Raw genomic sequence first — 18,082 nt, 5'->3', positions numbered from 1 at the left:
CAACGTGGCCTGTTTCCGCTCCGTAAATGGTTATATGGTTATGGTTATATGGTTATATGGTAACAGACCATTTCGGCTCACGAGTCTGTGCCGCCCAATTTACACCCCATTAACCTACACCCCCCCACCCCCTCGGTACTTTTTGAACAGTGGGAGGAAATCGGAGCTCACGCAGACACGGGGAGAACGTACAGACAGCACGGAACTCGGACCCGATTGCTGGTGCTATAAAGGCATTGTGCTAACTGTGCCGTTGTAATGAAGCTGACATTAGGGGTACCCAAGAGGTGAATAAGATGGTTACCATTCGAGACAAGTTTTCGAAAGAGTTTATCCTGCACAAATTATTTTTAAAAAGCCAAATATGGCTTAAAATGGAAATACTGCACACAGCCAGCATGTTAGTCAACATATGTCAAGAAAAAATAAATAATTCGCACATTGATATGAATGGTTATATCATTCATATAAACATTGTGTGGTGTTTATTGATTCTTCAAGAAACAAAGATCAAAGTCTCCCTGGTTCATGATAGTGAGACGATAGAAAATTAACGTTCATTTTGTCTTGGGGAAAGATCAACGGAGGTGAGTTTTGGCCTGAGCTAGCCAGGAGGACTGAAGGAAAAGTGGGGGGGGGGGGGGGCGTGTTGTTATCCTGTTATATTAAGAAGGAAATTCTTGACTTTAGTGACGCTCTGGCCTGGTGTTTTGTGAGAAGGCCTAGTTTTTCATCTTGGTCCATTTCACACTGAATCTGATGTCCCTCTTGTTCAGAACCTTGGTTCAGGTGGGGAGCCTTTATGTTTATGAAAACTTGGGTAGATTATGGACACAATTGCATTTGGATTTCTTTTTCTCTTGTCATGTCTCAAGATTGAGAATGACTCCAGTTCTGAGGGGTGGAATATGATCGTGCCTGATTTCTTCCATCCCCAGTTCACAGAGTGGACCTGGTGAAGTCTGAGTTCAATGGTAAGGAGGCCCAGACAATGGGAGACCAGGCCCTGAGTTAGCATACATACACAGACTCTGACCATACAAGGCACAAATATGCAGAGTTATCCACACGTCCCCTCCATCTCCCTCTCTCCCCCATCCAATATCCCTTGTTCTCGTACAGTAACTCTGTCCCCTATCGAATTTCAATTGGCCTAGTGGTTAGTGCAACATAAGAATATAAGAAATAGGAGCAGGAGTCGGCCATTCGGCCCATCGATCCTGCTCCACCATTCAATAAGATCTGTTCATCGACTCAACTCCACCTACCTGCCGTTTCCCCATATCCCTTAATTCCTTTTTTATGTAAAAATTTAACTATCTGAACGTAAATATGTTTAATGAAGTCGCCTCAACTGCTTCCCTGGGCAGAGAATTCCACAGATTCACAGAACAGTTTTTCCTCATCTCCGTCTTAAATCTACTCCCCTAAATCTTGAGGCTGTGTTCCCTAGTTCTGGTCTCACCTACCAGTGAAAACAAATTTCCTGCCTCTATCTTATCTATATCTATATGGATATCTATCCATATATCCATATATGGATATCTATATCTATCTTATCTATATGTTTCTATAAAGTCTCTCATTCTTCTGAATTTGAGTCAGTATAATCCTAGGCGATTTAGTCTCTCCTCATAGGTCATGTCTGGGATCAACCTGGTGAACTTGTCAGATTGGGGTCTCCAGGGACACTGTGAGGGGGCTGATGAGTCCAGGGGACTGGTTCTACAACCACTGCGGATGGAGTCTTTCTATGGGAGAAGGAGCCTCTCTCAGCTGAGCACATACTATGACCTAAACTCTATTTATTGAATGTTAACATCAGTATGTATATCATAAATACTCGTGTAATAGTCAAATTTTGTGGACCAGTTTTTAGGGGGTCATATATTACATGCACATTACTTTTGACCGCAATAAGTACCTACATCTGGAGCTCGGATGGGTGGGTGGTTATGGCCTAGGTGAGAGTCTGCCGTTGGGGCATTGGAAGCTCGATGGGATGACAGCCATGGCATTGGGAGCTTGGATGGGTGGGGTGACGGGCATTGAGTGAACCAGTGGGTGGGCGCAAAAATAGAGGGGTTGACTTTTATATGGTATCAACTATTACATGCGTGCGCACAGTACATATATAGGAACAAAGCCCCCTCTTCCTGACCATCTCCGGATTGAGGACCACAGTGCACATCTCCATGAAAACACCCTGGTCAACAGACACAGGCAACAATGCATTAATTAATTTGTCATTCAATGTTTCTGGGAGATGACTGCGCCGGTTGTGTTGGCATGGAAGACCACTGGTGTTGTTGGGATCTGCTTTCAAGAATTGTGAGAACATGTCACCTGAACTCACGTTCTTTCTTTCTGAATACTTTCAATTGGTGTTCTCGCATCTGAATACTTTGTGTTCTCCCAAATATTCTCTGCTTTAGTAATATTTAAATGAAAGTTCCATTATTGCAACATCCCAGACTTAACTTTTCCTGTGGGCCACAGACCTCGGTTTGCAGAGAAACAAGGGATTTGCTCCAACCGGCGTTATTGAAAACAGGAAAGTGCTCATTAACTGGTGGTGAAAATCTTCAAAGTTGGAGAAACAGGAGCTGTAAGTATTTGCAACACCAAGGGGCTTTTCTCTGCCCGAGAGGGTTGGAAGTTGATTGAACTAGGGGAGGGGAAGGGAGGAGAGAGAGAGAGAGAGAGAGAGAGAGATTGGTTGCTGCAAGGAGCCAGCCGGTGATTGGCAGGGTCGGGGCTGAACGGTGCTGAACCAGGGCACCCCTGCACATTCTCCGCTGCCCGGCGAGGGCTGGGATCGATGCGCGCAGTCAGGGCAGCGGGTGACAGCCTGTCCTAAGCGACCCCCCCCTTCCGGGGGGGATATAAGCGCCCTGGACTTGACCATGGCCACTTCTTCACATCAGTAGGACGCTGGGAGATGCTGTGCGTGCCTGGAATCTGTTCAACGTGTCCACTTTCGGGAAAGAGGATTGATTGAATGTTCGCGCAGGTAACGTGTAGCACCCCCCCCCCCCCCCACACTCCTTCTTTCCCCTTTAATGGGTCATTAAGACGGTGAAGTCGGGTCTGCTTTGTTGCTGAGTGCCGGGCGACTTTCAGTCAGTGTTGTAGGCATAAAAGGAAGTGGTTGTTAGCAACGTTTCATCTTCAAAGCGAAGGGTGTTACTCGAGGACTCGTCTAAGTGCACTCGGGAGACCGTCTTGAGACGAGAGGAGGCTTGGCTGGCACACGCGAGCGGTGCAAAAGAGCAGGGACTTTTAAACGAAAGCATCACTGGATGAGCTCATTTCAGGTATCTTTCCCTTGAACAATCAGGGTGGATTCGTTTATTTTCAGTGGTTCTCCACCATTATCTTCCCGCTTACTTTAAGTCATCCCTCTGTGATTAGTAAGGGATTGCTTCAGGTGGAAAGTTTGTAAACGACTGTTTCAATCGGACCTCGTTGACTCGTTATGTGCACGGTTTCGGAACTCCGAAAGGAAATGGGCCAACGACAACTTTTCTCAAGCCAAATATTCCAGTAGCAATTGGGTCCAGAGCAGTGATTCTCCACCTTCCACTCACATCCCACCTTGCAGCGATCCCTTACTAATCGCCCAGCCCCGATGGCACAGGGATTACTTAAGGTGGGATGTGAGTGGAAAGAAAAAGGCTGAGAACCTCTGTTTTATTCCAAAGGAAAACCTCCAAGGCACTGAATATCAGGTGGAAAATGTTGGAGAGTCCGAACCTGTTTAATCTTCGTCTGGTCCTCAGGAGCTGAGATACAGGGTAAGATTGAACAGGTTAGGACGTTATTCCCTGGAGTGTCAAAGCATGAAGGGAGGTTTCCAAAATTATGGAGGGTATGGACAGAGTAAATGTGAGTAGGCTCTTTCCACTTCGATTAGGTGAGATAAATATGAGAGGCCATGGCTTTTGGGCGAAAGGTTTGGGAGGATGGGGGGGAATGTTCACTCGGAGAGTGTTGGGAGTGTGGAAGGAGCTGCCATCTGATGTGGTAAATGCAGGCTTACTCTTTCAGTTTTTGATGGGAGAGGTCAGGAGGGTTGTTGCAGGTCAGTGGGACAAGTGGAATGATGTTTCAGCACAGACTAGAAGGGCCGAATGGCCTGTTTTCTGGGCTGTAGTGTTTCTGTGGAGAGACAGCCAGGCAGCATCTGAGAGGAGAGCAGCAGATACGGGGAAGGTTGGAAATTAAACTAGTTTTAAGTTGCAGAAATGGAGGGGAGGCAGAGAGAACCGACGTGGTGGGGAATGGAAGAGGCCAGATGCCATAGGTGCTGGTGGAGGCCGCAGAGGGAAGAAGTGAAAATAAGAGAATAACAATGATCGCAGCAGGTGCCATGAAAAAAAATTTGAGTGAAGTGTGAACTGAAATGGTAATTGTGTGAAGTTCTGAAATCCATCAGGAAGGTTGGATGTTGGAAAGTGGAGGTTACTGCTTGTGAGTCTGCATTGAACCTTGTTGGCACAACGAACAAAATTGCAATTTTGTGGGGTTTTGTGTGAACAAGTTTCCCTATATTGCAACTGTGAATGATCTGTATTTTACTGTGAAATATTTTGGGAATCCTGATGTCAAGAAGCAACTAGGCAAATGATTTTTCCAGGTGTGAGCAGTTACAAAAAAAATGTTTGGCGATTGATCATGATCCTAATTTTATTTTAATGCTTTCATGAATTCTGTGCCTTAACACGTTCGCACGGCAACAACAGCATTCGAATTTGCATTGCATTTGCGTGAGATTGCACAGGTTGGGGTTTGTGCCTTTGGGGAAACAAAAGAACAGGATGTACAGACAGGAAAAGGAGCCAAAAAACCTAGGGAAAGTATAAACCCAAATTGACTCAAAATACCAAAAATAGGTAGGTGCTTGTCCAGACTGCAAAAACAGGATGTGGAGATACCATTCGCTGTGCAAAAATGGGACATGGACTCTTCAAGAGAGGTAAACAGGAAGAGTTTTTTTTCATATTTCTTCAGAATATAGAATTTTCTTTTTGAAGTCAGCGTACATTTTTAATGTAACTTTGGGATGAGCCTTGTTGGCAAGCTCAGCATTTTTGCCCTTCTCTGATTGCTTCTGTCAAGAATGCAAAAAGTGTCTTTCCTGAAAGCACTTTGGTGTGTGTGGTGAATGTATGGCCCAAGAATTTGACTCGGCAGCAGCAGCAAGGGACAGTTTTTCCACGTCGGGTTGGTACAGAAGCTGAAGGCAAAGTTGCAGCTGCTGGAATTCCTGGTACTTCTGTCTTTGAGGTAGCAGCAGTCATGGATGTTGGTTCGGGATGTTGTCGCTGCCGTCTATTTTGTACACGGTGTTTACTGCAATCTAATAAGTGGTATTTACTGCAATCATGGCGTGTCTTGTTAGATGGAGTGAATATTTAGTGTGGCGGATGGATTTTATATTCCTGCACGGATTGTGCTTCTGGCCAATACGTCCATGGGGCCTTGATGGTTGGGACTTGGCAACAGTATTGCCATTGAATGTCAGCAGGACCAGGGATAGTGGGCTAGACTTTCTCTTGTTGGAGATAGTCACACAGCATGAAAACGGGCCATTCAGCCCACTGCATCCATGCTAATTGGAGGGCCCATCTGTATTAATCCCACCTTCAAGTACAAGTTGGTTGTCATCTGATTGCACAAGTGCAACCTGACGAAACAGCGTTCTCCGGGCCTCGGTGCCAAATGTGCAGGCACATGACCAGACGTAACGCGCAGGCACATGACCAGACGTAACGCGCAGGCACATGACCAGACGTAACGCGCAGGCACATGACCAGACGTAACGCGCAGGCAGACAAATCATACATGCGCAGGACAAATATGCATATGCAAAAATAAATATTGTTCAGTAAATATTAGAGCCCTAGATGGTTAGTATGAGCTGTTCATTCAGCGTTCTCACTGCCTGCAGGAAGGAACTGTTTCTCAATCTGGTGGTGCTGGCCCTGATGCTCCTGTTTCCCGACGGGAGTGGCTGAAGGATGCTGTGCGAGAGGTGGTTGTTCTCAACTCCCTTCAGCCTGTATTCTATGGCAAACTGAATCAACTGGTCAATTCAAACCTAATTTAATAGGTTCCATTAGGCAGAATGTTCAACTGGTGGGCACCTTTGGGTGAAAAAAGGTCACGGATCTTCTCCGAGTGGCATACCTGTTATCCTCTAGCTGTATTTGTTTCTGATAGGATGAAACGCATTGCACAGATTTATAGCCCTCCTAGTTTGGTTTACTTTAGTTATGTCTCCTCTTAATCTCCTCTGCTCTGGGGAAAAACAGATTTAACCTCCATGGTCTCTCTTCATAAGTTAAAACACTCCATCCCAGGCACCATCATTTTGAAGTTCCTCTGTGCTATCACGTTTCCTTTGATGTGATGGCCAGAACTGCAGGCTCCAGCTGAGTCCGGCTCATGCTTTATGAAGTTGGAACGTAATCTCCTTCCTCTTGTATTTAATGCTGCGGCATGCTTGTGAATCTATTCTCAAACTGTGGTCTGTCTGTGCTAGATCTTTGGGCTTGTGCACCAAGGTCCCTTGTATTTCAATGATCACAATGACCTTGCCGCTCCAGGGAGATGTCTCTGTCTCCTACATACTCCCAGAATGCATCCCCTCACTTTTGTCATGATTTAACTGCATCTGCCATTTCTCAGCCCACTTCACCAATGTATCAATATTGCCCTATGACTACCCTCACATTGTCAACAACTCTACCAATCGTCTTGCCATCTGCAAACTTCCTGATCATTCCTGCTACATCAAGATTCGAATAATTCATGCATATTAAACATGGTAAAAATTCCAGCACCAACGCCTGTGGAGCCACAGGCATCCAATCACCAAAAACAATACCATAGCCCTCTGGTTCCTATTGTAAAAGTCACTTTGGGTCCAGTTTGCCACCTGCCGAGGATCCATCTTTTGGACCAGTCTCCCATGTGGGATCTTGATAGGTCAGCCACAATCCAATCCTTGCTCCATGCTGGATACTTGATTTTATTTTTGTTGCTAGTGGACCAGGACATTATGTGATCTTCAGTGAATGCCATTATATTTGTCAAAGTGAAGGAAAAAAATTGCTGTATAATTAGCTAAAATTGCAGGGAGTGAAACATTATTTTGAAAAAGCTTTGGGGCCATATCTAGGGCTCCCCAACATTTAATTCAGTTCAGTACATCTTCTTTCAATGCACCGTCACTACTTGTTTCCTCTTTGAACACTGCACCATAAAGTTGAGAAGGATTGTAGAGACTGCTAAATTGAGCTCAGCCCCTTGGAGTCTGATCCAGACTCTGATCCTTTCCCACAAAGTCTTTGTGGTGGCTTCACCAAATTTCAGTATGTTCTCCAGCACATGTGCCAATTGGTAGCATTTCAAATGTGGTCATTAGACCTGAAGTCCCATAAGATTTGGGCAGACCAAAGTTCTTCATTCACCGAGTTGATGATCTTCCAGCAGCAGATGTCACGGTTTGTATCTATTTAAATAAAAAACCCACACTAAAATGGGTGTGGTTGATAGGATAGTTAAGGACGCCTAAGGGTTCTGGGATTTATTAATAGGGGGATTGTTCAGGAATAGAGAGATGATATTGCAACTCTGCAAATCTCTGGTGAGACCACATTTTAGTTCTAGTCACCTCATTATAGGAAGGATGTGGAAGCTATTGAGAGTCTGCAGAGGAGACTTACCAGGATGTTGCCTGGAATGGAAAACAAGTCTTATGAGGCCAGTTTAGCAGAGCTGGGACCTTTGTCTTTGGAGTGTAGAAGGAATAAAGGAGACTCGATAGAGGTCTAAAGATTATGGGAGGCATAGATAGGATGGGCAGCCAGCACCTGTTTACCAGGGCAGGAATATCAAACACCCGAGGACATGTGCAAAGTGAAGGGAGGAAAGTTTAGGGGATGCAGTAGGATTAAGTTTTTTAGTAGAGAGTTATGGGTGCCCAGAATGACTTGCCAGGGATGTTTGTGGAGGCTGAAACATTGGGGCATTTAAGAGACACATGGATGAAGGAAAAGTGGTTGTGGGGTAGGTGGGTTTAGTACTTTTATTTTAGGAATACATGGGTCGGTATAACATCGAGGGGTGAAGGGCCTGTGCTGTAGTGTTCTATGCTGGAGGAACTCAGTTGCTCTTTCAGTGTCAAAAGGAGACAAAGATATATTGCTGATGTTTTGGCCTTGATGAATAACCAGAATGATCAAAAACAGGAAACCTCAGAAAACAGACAATCTCTCTCTGTTAGTGTGCCTGGGGATATCCTGCACATCAGAATCTGCTGTGAAATAACACTTGACAATGAAGTATTTGCTTCCTGAACACTTTTGGGTATATTTGATGGATTTTGGGCTACTGATCACAAAAATCAACATTAAAATTTTCCTATCATGTAGATTTTTTTAGATATAGCCTATTTTTTTGTGATTTCCTGTCATATTTGAAGTCTACTTGAAACATACAAAGCCATGTCATTGAAGATTAATTTTCTGCATTCGCAGTTGGATGAATTTCCTGCTGATCTTGGTGCAGTCAGGGATGAATTGGAATCCATCAATGCTGGCCGACTATTATTGGATGCTGTTGCAAGAGGCATCAGATGCTGAGTACAAATGAAAATCAATGGCTGAACATTTTTAGACCAGTTGAACTAATGCAATGTGTCAGTACCTTTAAACATTACTAATTTCAATAAAAGTTAATTTAATTTTTCTCCATCTTCCTATGTGATACAGCAAATCTGAAATTATCCTTGTACTCAGCTTGAAGTTGTCTATTGCAAACCTCAGTTTTTTTTTTCAGGAAACAAACCTATTTTGGGGGGCAGGAGAATTGTTGTCCAGCGTGGCATGGGGTGAACTTCAGCGAGGACCATGCAATGCTTTCCCAGATAGTCTTGGCCAGTACACAGTCCACCAGGAAGTGGATGAGCACGTCATTCACATTGCACCCAATTTGAGGGCAGTGTGAGGCGGGAGTCAGATTCTGAATGTGCAGGACAGATCTGACAGGGAAAGCCCCTTTTGCTTCCAGCCAAATCAAATCTCGATTCTAATTCTAGTGATGACTTTGACAGCCTCCTTGGGAAACCATCCCACTGGATCTATGTTCCATGTCTACCATTGCCTAATGGTCTTGTGGCAAAGGTGTCCTTCTGCAGAAATTTTACAACCTAGGGCAGGAAGCAGGGCAAGATTCAACTGAATAGTTCATTGGATTACATTGGAAACTCAGTATCTTCAGGAGTTCTATGCACAGCTTGATGAGGCCACACCCAAAGGTGGCCCATGCAGCGAGGGGTCGGCTGCTCTCGAGAAAGTGAATCAAGTTGCTAGGACTTCCATCAGTGATGGTAGGACCCTCGGGTAGAAGTTGAGTTGGATCTACATTTTGCATCTGGTTACAAACCCTGTGGTCTTGTTTAATGGACGTGCACGCTCAAGTTTATCACTGAGAAAGATTGAATACAGTTTTTGCATTCTGTTAAAAAAGGCTGATAGATTTTAATCAAGCACTTAACAGAAAATGCTTGTTTGCATACATGTGTGGTTGAGTACCATATCATGCATTAAGAATACAGTGGGTGTCTGAAAATCCAGACGGACTGGGTTGGCCCAGATTCTCGGGGAGTACTTTTAACATTCAAATTCAAGGAGGAATAAAGAAGAGACGAACAGGTAAATTTTGTTAGTTTATTCGTTAGCAAATAAAGCACACTCCATTAGTCCAAATAAGAAGAATAAAGCCACGAGGTTGGTCGCTTGTTTGCAGCTGTGCATCAGTGGTGTACGCACACAAAAGCCTGCGAAATGTGAAAAGGTTGAGTTTTCGGAAAGTCTGGATTATCGGGTGGTCCAGATCTCCGGCATCTAGAATTTTAGACATCTACTGTTGAAAAGCGACTGAGGGCACTCGAGACCAGAGAGAGTACAATCCACTTTCTTTCAGTAAGAATAGCACACGTGGTCTTTGGACTGAACTGGGATTTTGTTGGGGATCCAGGGTTTATACGAGGGGGCAGAGTTGGGGGAGGAGCCAGACCTTGGACCATCACATCAGCAGTGAATTCCCAGTTCACTACAACTGTATAGAGGGTTGGTGCTAGAACACAGCCTTGCTTCACGCCATTGTTAATGGAGAATGGTTCAGAGAGCTCATTGCTGTATTAACAATGGCGTGAAGCAAGGCTGTGTTCTAGCACCAACCCTCTTTTCAATCTTCTTCAGCATGATGCTGAACCAAGCCATGAAAGACCTCAACAATGAAGACGCTGTTTACATCCGGTACCGCACGGATGGCAGTCTCTTCAATCTGAGGCGCCTGCAAGCTCACACCAAGACACAAGAGCAACTTGTCTGTGAACTACTCTTTGCAGACGATGCCGCTTTAGTTGCCCATTCAGAGCCAGCTCTTCAGCGCTTGACGTCCTGTTTTGCGGAAACTGCCAAAATGTTTGGCCTGGAAGTCAGCCTGAAGAAAACTGAGGTCCTCCATCAGCCAGCTCCCCACCATGACTACCAGCCCCCCCCCCCCCCACATCTCCATTGGGCACACAAAACTCAAAACGGTCAACCAGTTTACCTATCTCGGCTGCACCATTTCATCAGATGCAAGGATCGACAATGAGATAGACAACAGACTCGCCAAGGCAAATAGCGCCTTTGGAAGACTACACAAAAGAGTCTGGAAAAACAACCAACTGAAAAACCTCACAAAGATAAGCGTATACAGAGCCGTTGTCATACCCACACTCCTGTTCGGCTCCGAATCATGGGTCCTCTACCGGCATCACCTACGGCTCCTAGAACGCTTCCACCAGCGTTGTCTCCGCTTCATCCTCAACATCCATTGGAGCGCTTTCATTCCTAAGGTCGAAGAACTCGAGATGGCAGAGGTTGACAGCATCGAGTCCACGCTGCTGAAGATCCAGCTGCGCTGGGTGGGTCACGTCTCCAGAATGGAGGACCATCGCCTTCCCAAGATCGTGTTATATGGCAAGCTCTCCACTGGCCACCGTGACAGAGGTGCACCAAAGAAAAGGTACAAGGACTGCCTAAAGAAATCTCTTGGTGCCTGCCACATTGACCACCGCCAGTGGGCTGATATCGCCTCAAACTGTGCATCTTGGCGCCTCACAGTTTGGCGGGCACCAACCTCCTTTGAAGAAGACCGCAGAGCCCACCTCACTGACAAAAGGCAAAGGAGGAAAAACCCAACACCCAACCCCAACCAACCAATTTTCCCCTGCAGCCGCTGCAACCGTGTCTGCCTGTCCCGCATCGGACTTGTCAGCCACAAACGAGGCTGCAGCTGACGTGGACTTTTTACCCCCTCCATAAATCTTCGCCCGCGAAGCCAAGCCAAAGAAAAAGACAACTGTATAAAGAATTAGCATTAATTGCCCTAATTTTGTGATGAGGAACTCTTGTGGCTTTACAGCCAGTGAAGCACATCTGTCGGAAAGATCAGTGGACAATATTGTACATTTCATGGTCCCACCAACAGTCAAGTAATCAATTGCATTGGTGATGTGACTGCAAAGGAGTTTGCGTGTTCTCCCCATGCCTGCATGGGTTTTCTCCTGGGGCTCCTGTTTCCACTATTATGGACCATTTATTTCTGACCAAGGATAATGACTGACTGTGCAGCGGGAGAAAGGAGTGCTAGCTGGGAGAGTGAACAGCTGTGCGGAGCGCAAGAGCAGCATGCTGAAGCTGGTGGGCTTGCTGAGACCATGCCTGCTGCTGTCCAGTTCCTCCCCCCCCCCCCCCAACCCCTTCAATCAGGAGTGCTGAAGACATGTGCTGAGGCAGTTAAACCATCCAGTGCGCTGAGGAATGAACTGTCAGTGTGTTCACCCGGCAGCTCCAGCTAAAAGGCTGAAGGTTGAGCTGCCCTGATTGGGGGTACCAGCACTGCTGTCCTGACAGCAGATTTTACCCTCTGATTCCCAGAGTGTGTATGTCTGGCCCGCGCTTCTCCAATCCCCTTTTGAGAAGAGGAATTTGTGGGATAAAAGTCGCTTGGTAAAACCCAAGGCAGGGTTTTGGCAGAAAAGACTTAGAATGACCTGGTGGAACCCCCAATGAGGGCTATGGCGGTGTGGACTTCGTGCTAGTGACTAGGAAGTCACTGAGAGAAACTCCCTTGCGAGAAACTGAAGACGGTCATTACCGCACGAGAAACTAAGGAAAGTCTCCTGTATTCATCTGCCGAGGTCGCAAGTCTGCTCAGTGACAACGGTCATCTCTCTCTCCACGTGTGTACAACTGAACGAAGACATTAAAACCTGGAGAATGGATTCTGTGGACTGTTCTTTTGACTATCTGACAGACTTGAGGCTTTATTTTGGGATTTTATTTTGGCTTAGATTGTAATGGTCGGAGTATTTTTTTCCACATACTATAAATATCCATTATTAGTATATGAAGGCTTGTGTTTAGGTGTGGTTTATTAACTATTTCTATTAGTGATAATTGTTAATAAATTTTGACCCATCTGTTTGTGTCTTTCAGTTGCTGCTGTTGAGGCGTTACACCTCCCACGTTCAAAACAAACTGGGGATGTAGGTTAATGGGTGGCGTGGACTCGTGGGCTGAAATAGCCTGTTACCGTGCTGTATTGTCTAAATTTAAAAATTTAAATTTTCCCAGCCCACTAAGGGGGAGAAAAATAGTTCCAAAATAATGCTATTGGATATTCTGTGCTGAGTTGAGAAGACAGATGCATCCTTTAATGGTTTATCTTGAAAATACAAGCTCAGATAATCCCACGGATGAGATTATGTAAAGAGATTTTAGAGTCGGGCTTTAATCCCTAAATAGGCAGCACGCAGAGATAGTTATGAATGAACCAAGACACATTAGCAGGAAGTGTTTAAACATAGGAACCTCTTCAATGTTCACTCAGTTGTGCTTGGACTAAATGTATCAGTGCCACCGTTGCATTTTTATGGGATCATAACTCCTTCAGCACTTTCATTGGATATCGAGTCCTTTGGCGCTATTCTGTAAGTGTCCTGGCAAAATTACGTGGTCAGATATTTATTTCCTGTTTGCAGGATCTCGCTGTGTAAAATGAATTTCTGTACCAAAAAGCAGAAGGTTTGCCTCTTTTCTTTTGTAGTTAAAAAAAAACTTGCTAATGCTAACTGTTTCAAGCTGGCTTGGATCTTGATGAAGTTGATTCTTGCTGCGTCGTCATTGCATGTAGTCATGTACAGAACTTCCTCATAACCCCTCTCAGATCTCCGCATCTGACCTGTGGTTTGTAGATGCTCACCACTGAAGAGATTTACTGCTGTGTGGAGTGTTGAAGACGGTGACTTCCACGTCAACTTGAAGCAGAATGACTGTTATCAGGAGTCGGTGAATGAGTATCAATACCCTGGTGTGAGTGAAACGTGAAAGTCTGCGACTGTGGTTTAAAAAAAAATTACTCATTTGGTTAGTCCTTGAGGAAGGGCTCGGGCCCAAGATGCCAGCAATACATCTTTATCCACTATGGACTGGCTGAGTTCCTCCAGCATTTTAGTGGGTCCATGCCTGGTGTGTCAGCACGCAGTTTAAATTAGTGCGGATAGGGTGAATTCTGTTTTTAATTTGATATTGCTGGCATTTGCATTCCAGTCTTACCACTCTTGTACTGAGGAGACAGGTAACAATCCATTGGTGAGTCTGGAGCGTTACGAGTCCAGAGGACCCCAAAACCCAGCAGCGATAGATATGCACCATGGCAAAGGGTCACTTAAACAACAGTTGCTTTTAAATATCTTTGAACATGAAAATAGAAACAAACTTTAACTTAACCCTATTGACTCACTTAAACCCCCTTCTAATTCTAAGTGCATGTGTGTGTGTGTAAGTTCAGCAAAGTTCTTTGGTTCACAGTCCAATCTCACTGGTTGCAGGCAATTCTTGTACTGTGCACAGATGTTAACATTAATAAAGTTCACCAGGCTTTGGTGCTTAACAGATAAATGGTTAGCTCTCAGAAGGGTTCTTGTTGGTTTTCAGAGAGAGAGTTTTTCTTGTTTCAGGCACCACAGACTTACTTTCTGTTTCTCCTATTCCAAGGGAAACTCCTTTGACCAGCTTCTCTCTCTCTCTCTCTCTCTCTCTCTCTCTCTCTCTCTCTCTCTCTCTCTCTCTCTCTCTCTCTCTCTCTCTGAGACCTGCTCCAAAAAACCTTTCCCAATTTATCTCCCAAACACCTCCATATACTCTGTCACAGGAGTTAAACGAAAGGCTGACTGGATAAGGTCTTCAGATGCCCTTTCTTGAAAGACTGTAGTGACCCGAATGTGTTCTTTCCTCCCTGGGTAGTTTTGGCTACCATGGCTGAGCTTTCATTGGAGGTTATAAATCCAAATTGTCTGGTGGGATTTGATTTTTGTGGCAGTAGTTCTGAATTCCAAAAACCAAAGAGGCTGCTGATGTTGGAAGATCGAGCAGCATCTGCAGGGACAAAAGGAGAGATGCTGCAGCAGGAATGAGGAGGGAAGAAGAACTGAGAAAAGGGATATGGGACTACCTTAAGTTGGCAGGGTCGAGGTGGGACAGGCTCTAAATCTCTGACTCTACGGGTGATTATGCATAGCAGTGGGGTTTTGGGGAAATAGGACAAAAGCTGATTGAGGACTCGGATGGGGAGGGGATGGCGGGAAGATGGAACGCTGGTGGAGAAGAAAGATTGATGCTCTCTAATGTCTGCTGGTCGAATGACACAACAATAATGGCACCATCTGCTGCTGGAGCTCACCTTCACCATTATCCCTCCAAGGTTGTTTGGTCATAATACAACCTTTGCTTCTAACTGGGCCTAGTAACTTGGGCCAATTGTGTATTTAGTCTCCTGACTCGTAGATAGGACTGAAGTGAGGGAGATGAATTTGGGATCTGGCTGCTTTCTCCTCCCGCTTTCAGTTCAATGTCCTGCATTTTAAGTTTGGATCTATCTATTCAAGATTCCTTTATTATCATGTAATATGCCACGAAATTGCCTTCTGCCTGCCGTAAGAGAAAGAGTTGCCATTTGTGTTGCCCGGTGCCCCAATGGAAGAAGGTAAAGGGAATCCCCAAGTGTCAATGGGTTTGCCTCCAGCTGCAGACTCCTGTTCGATCCATCGGCAACCCCAGCTCCAGATCCAAACCCTTCGACATGACCAAGAAGCGTTCAGCAGCCGAGGCCCTTTCTGGCACCCTCTCGAATCCCGGTTCTGGCAGCTCAGTAAAGATTCAAAGGACGACTCTAATTTAAAATAATACATTCATTCAATCCATCTCCATTTCTTAGTTTTCCTTTAAAGGAATCTTGCTATTTTTTTCTTTTGACCAATGCTCAGGCTGGACCTCCTTGCCAGTGGCTCCAATCAGAATGGCTTGGAGCACAGCAGTGTGGAATTTGCCATGAATCAGATGGCATCTGACACTCACCCACAGGGTCCTGCTTTGGAGGGATTAGAGGGAGTTTATCACTTGGTTCCTATTTAAAAGCCACATGCAGCTTTAGCAAGGCCTTAGGCTATGGAATTTCTGGGATGGGTCTCCATGCTGTGAAGCTCACCACTTAGTTGTCATTCAGACACTCCATCCAGATTGTATCTGCACAGGAGTAAGATTGGCAGGTTTTTATTTTGAGTGGGACTGGTCAAATGCCATCCTTCTTTCTACTTTATGGTATTGAGGATTAATGCACCAGGCCCTTTGGCTCGCCAAGTTTCCACTGACCATCAAACATGCAATTACTCTTCCCACTATCGCATCAACCCCCTCCCCCCGAACTCTACCCGTCCAGATTCTAAGCTAGAAGGCCGCATGGTTATTGTAGTAGTTAGCACAAGGCTGTTACGGCACCAGTGACCAGGGTTCGAATCTCCGCTGTCTGTAAGAAGTTTGTACGTTCTCTCCGTGAACTGCATTGGCTTCCTCTGGTGCTTCAGTTTCCTTCCACCCTCCAAAAATGGACAGTAGGGTGTAAGTGGCTGGAACTCAGCAACGTCCAGGGGAAGTGCTAGTGTTCCAGGCCTGAGCCTTACTTCAAGGTACGGGCCAGCTCCTTTTTTTTTTTTACAATTTAAATGGATGGATTGGGCTGTATTGTTAAAATGTGCTGGTAGTCCCTGACTCGTGGCTGCGTTCTACTCTGACCAACTGGTTGCACCTCAAAACTGGCGCAAGTCAGATCCATTTTTATCATTCATCAAATGCAACACGGCGACCACCAAGGCCTGTTCTCACGAGAGGTTGCTGCCCCTGCCAGCGGCGGTATTTTCCATTGATATACCCCTACTTTCAACCCAAAAGCATAATTTTTATATTTATATATAATTTCTCTTTTATTTTTTCCAATTTATACAGTTTCTTTTCAGTGGTAAGTCGCATAGGTTGAAAGTTGGGTCTACCCGTAAATATAATATAAATACCACTCTCTTGCACACGATTGAATTTACAGAGGTCAATTACCCTTCCGACCTGTGAATGTAGAAGGAAGCCCATGTGCCACAGGGAAAATCGGCAAACTATACAAGGGCAACGTTCGGGGTGAGGATTGAACCAGAGATGATGGTGGTGGGAGACTGTAGCTCTACAAGATCACTGAGCCATCTGTCTAGTTATCTAGTCACCTGTTGCAGGGTTAACTGGCTTGGTGACTAAGCTATGGTGTATGTGTGGGCACTTGCTGTTGGAAAGGCTAATGTGAAGCACCTTGGATCATTTTGTTACATAAATACAAATTTCCTGTTGTCGAAACCCATATTTAACTAAACACTCCCGTTGGTTTGAACTGATCATGCACCCCTTCTTGGATGGACTGTTTGTACCTCAATGGGACAAGGGTAAAACGTTCTGTCTCATTCCTCAGGCAATAAGTGATTACGCAGAATGACAGTTTATAGGCATCAGTAGTTAAACCACACAAAGATCGAGCAAGTGGAAGCCCGTGCAGCTGCAGAGGAAATGAGAATATTATTTTTCTGAATTCAACTGCTTGCTTCAAAGTGGTGGGGGGTGGGGAGACTGAGGGGAGGGGGGCAGAGAGTGTGAGACAGAGATGTTGTTGTAAACATTGTGTTTGGCTATAGGCCACAAACAGGAATGCAATAATGATCTGTTTCTCCGTGATGTTGGCTAAAAGAAACTGGACGCAGACTGGGAGATCACTCTGCTGAACCCCTCGGCTCTGTCCAATAGCGTGGATTGCCCAGTGGTCACCCATTTCAATTCCCTGCCCATTTCCCTGGCCAACATAGTTGTCCAACGTCTCGTGCACTGCTGGACTGAGATCACTTGGAAGTCGAAGAAACCGCACCTTGTATTCTGTCTGTGCACCCTCCAACCAGGTGGCATTAACATTGATTTTTCCATTAGCCCTACCCCCCCTCTACCATCTTCCCCGATGTCTCTTTCCCTTGTGCTCTGTCTCTCTTTCTTCCCTTTTCCCTCTGTCTCCTTTCACCGAGCCAAAATAACATCTCCCTTCCCCCCCATCAATTCTCACCTTCCATCTCTCCTGTCCTCCGATCATATTCAGTGAACACCTTTTGCCTGTTGGGCCTGTCCTCCTCCCCCTCCCATTCTTTTCTCCCCACCATTTTAAATTCCGACATCTGTCCCTCTCTCTCTCTCTCTCTCTCTCTCTCTCTCTCTCTCTCTCTCTCTCTCTCTCTCTCTCTCTCTCTCTCTCTCTCTCTCGTACCTTGCAGAAGGGCTCAGGTCCAAAACGGTGGGAAATTACCTTTACCACCTATGGACGCTGCCTCCAGCATTTCTGTGGTTGTTTTTATTCAAGGAGAAGCGTGAGCTTGTGCAGCTCCAAGGACACAATAAAATGGGAGCAGGCCGCCAGCTCCATCATTCCGTGTGATTATCCTGGCCTACACTTTTCTGTGCTAGTTCCTCTTGTATGGCTCAGTTCCTCCATCTATCAAGTATTTATCTTTTGCGGGCTTAAATATACCAGATCATCTGACCTCTGTTAACCACTGGGGCAAAGAATTACAGCGATTCACTACCCTCTGAGAGAAGACATTTATGTT

General features: G+C 45.4%; 1 protein-coding gene across 7 annotated transcripts in view; it reads left to right on the top strand.

The window, feature by feature from the left end:
- Window positions 1-2,743: 2,743 nt before the first annotated feature.
- Window positions 2,744-18,082, top strand: part of LOC138736340 (paladin-like) — a 175,423-nt gene continuing 160,084 nt past the window's right edge. For 3 of the 7 annotated variants that reach the window (XM_069885692.1, XM_069885693.1, XM_069885694.1), the window contains exon 1: window positions 2,744-3,013. The gene's annotated coding sequence lies outside the window, so the exon portion shown is untranslated. Of the gene's footprint in view, window positions 3,014-3,155; window positions 3,318-3,587; window positions 3,798-18,082 lie in introns of those variants that run through there. The other 4 variants (XM_069885691.1, XM_069885686.1, XM_069885687.1 and 1 more) reach the window with 3 other exon arrangements.

The sequence above is a fragment of the Narcine bancroftii genome, chromosome 6, assembly GCF_036971445.1.
Source record: "Narcine bancroftii isolate sNarBan1 chromosome 6, sNarBan1.hap1, whole genome shotgun sequence".
NCBI lineage: Eukaryota > Metazoa > Chordata > Chondrichthyes > Torpediniformes > Narcinidae > Narcine > Narcine bancroftii.
Note: the sequence above shows the minus strand (reverse complement) of the source record. Positions and strands in the feature narration are given on the sequence as shown.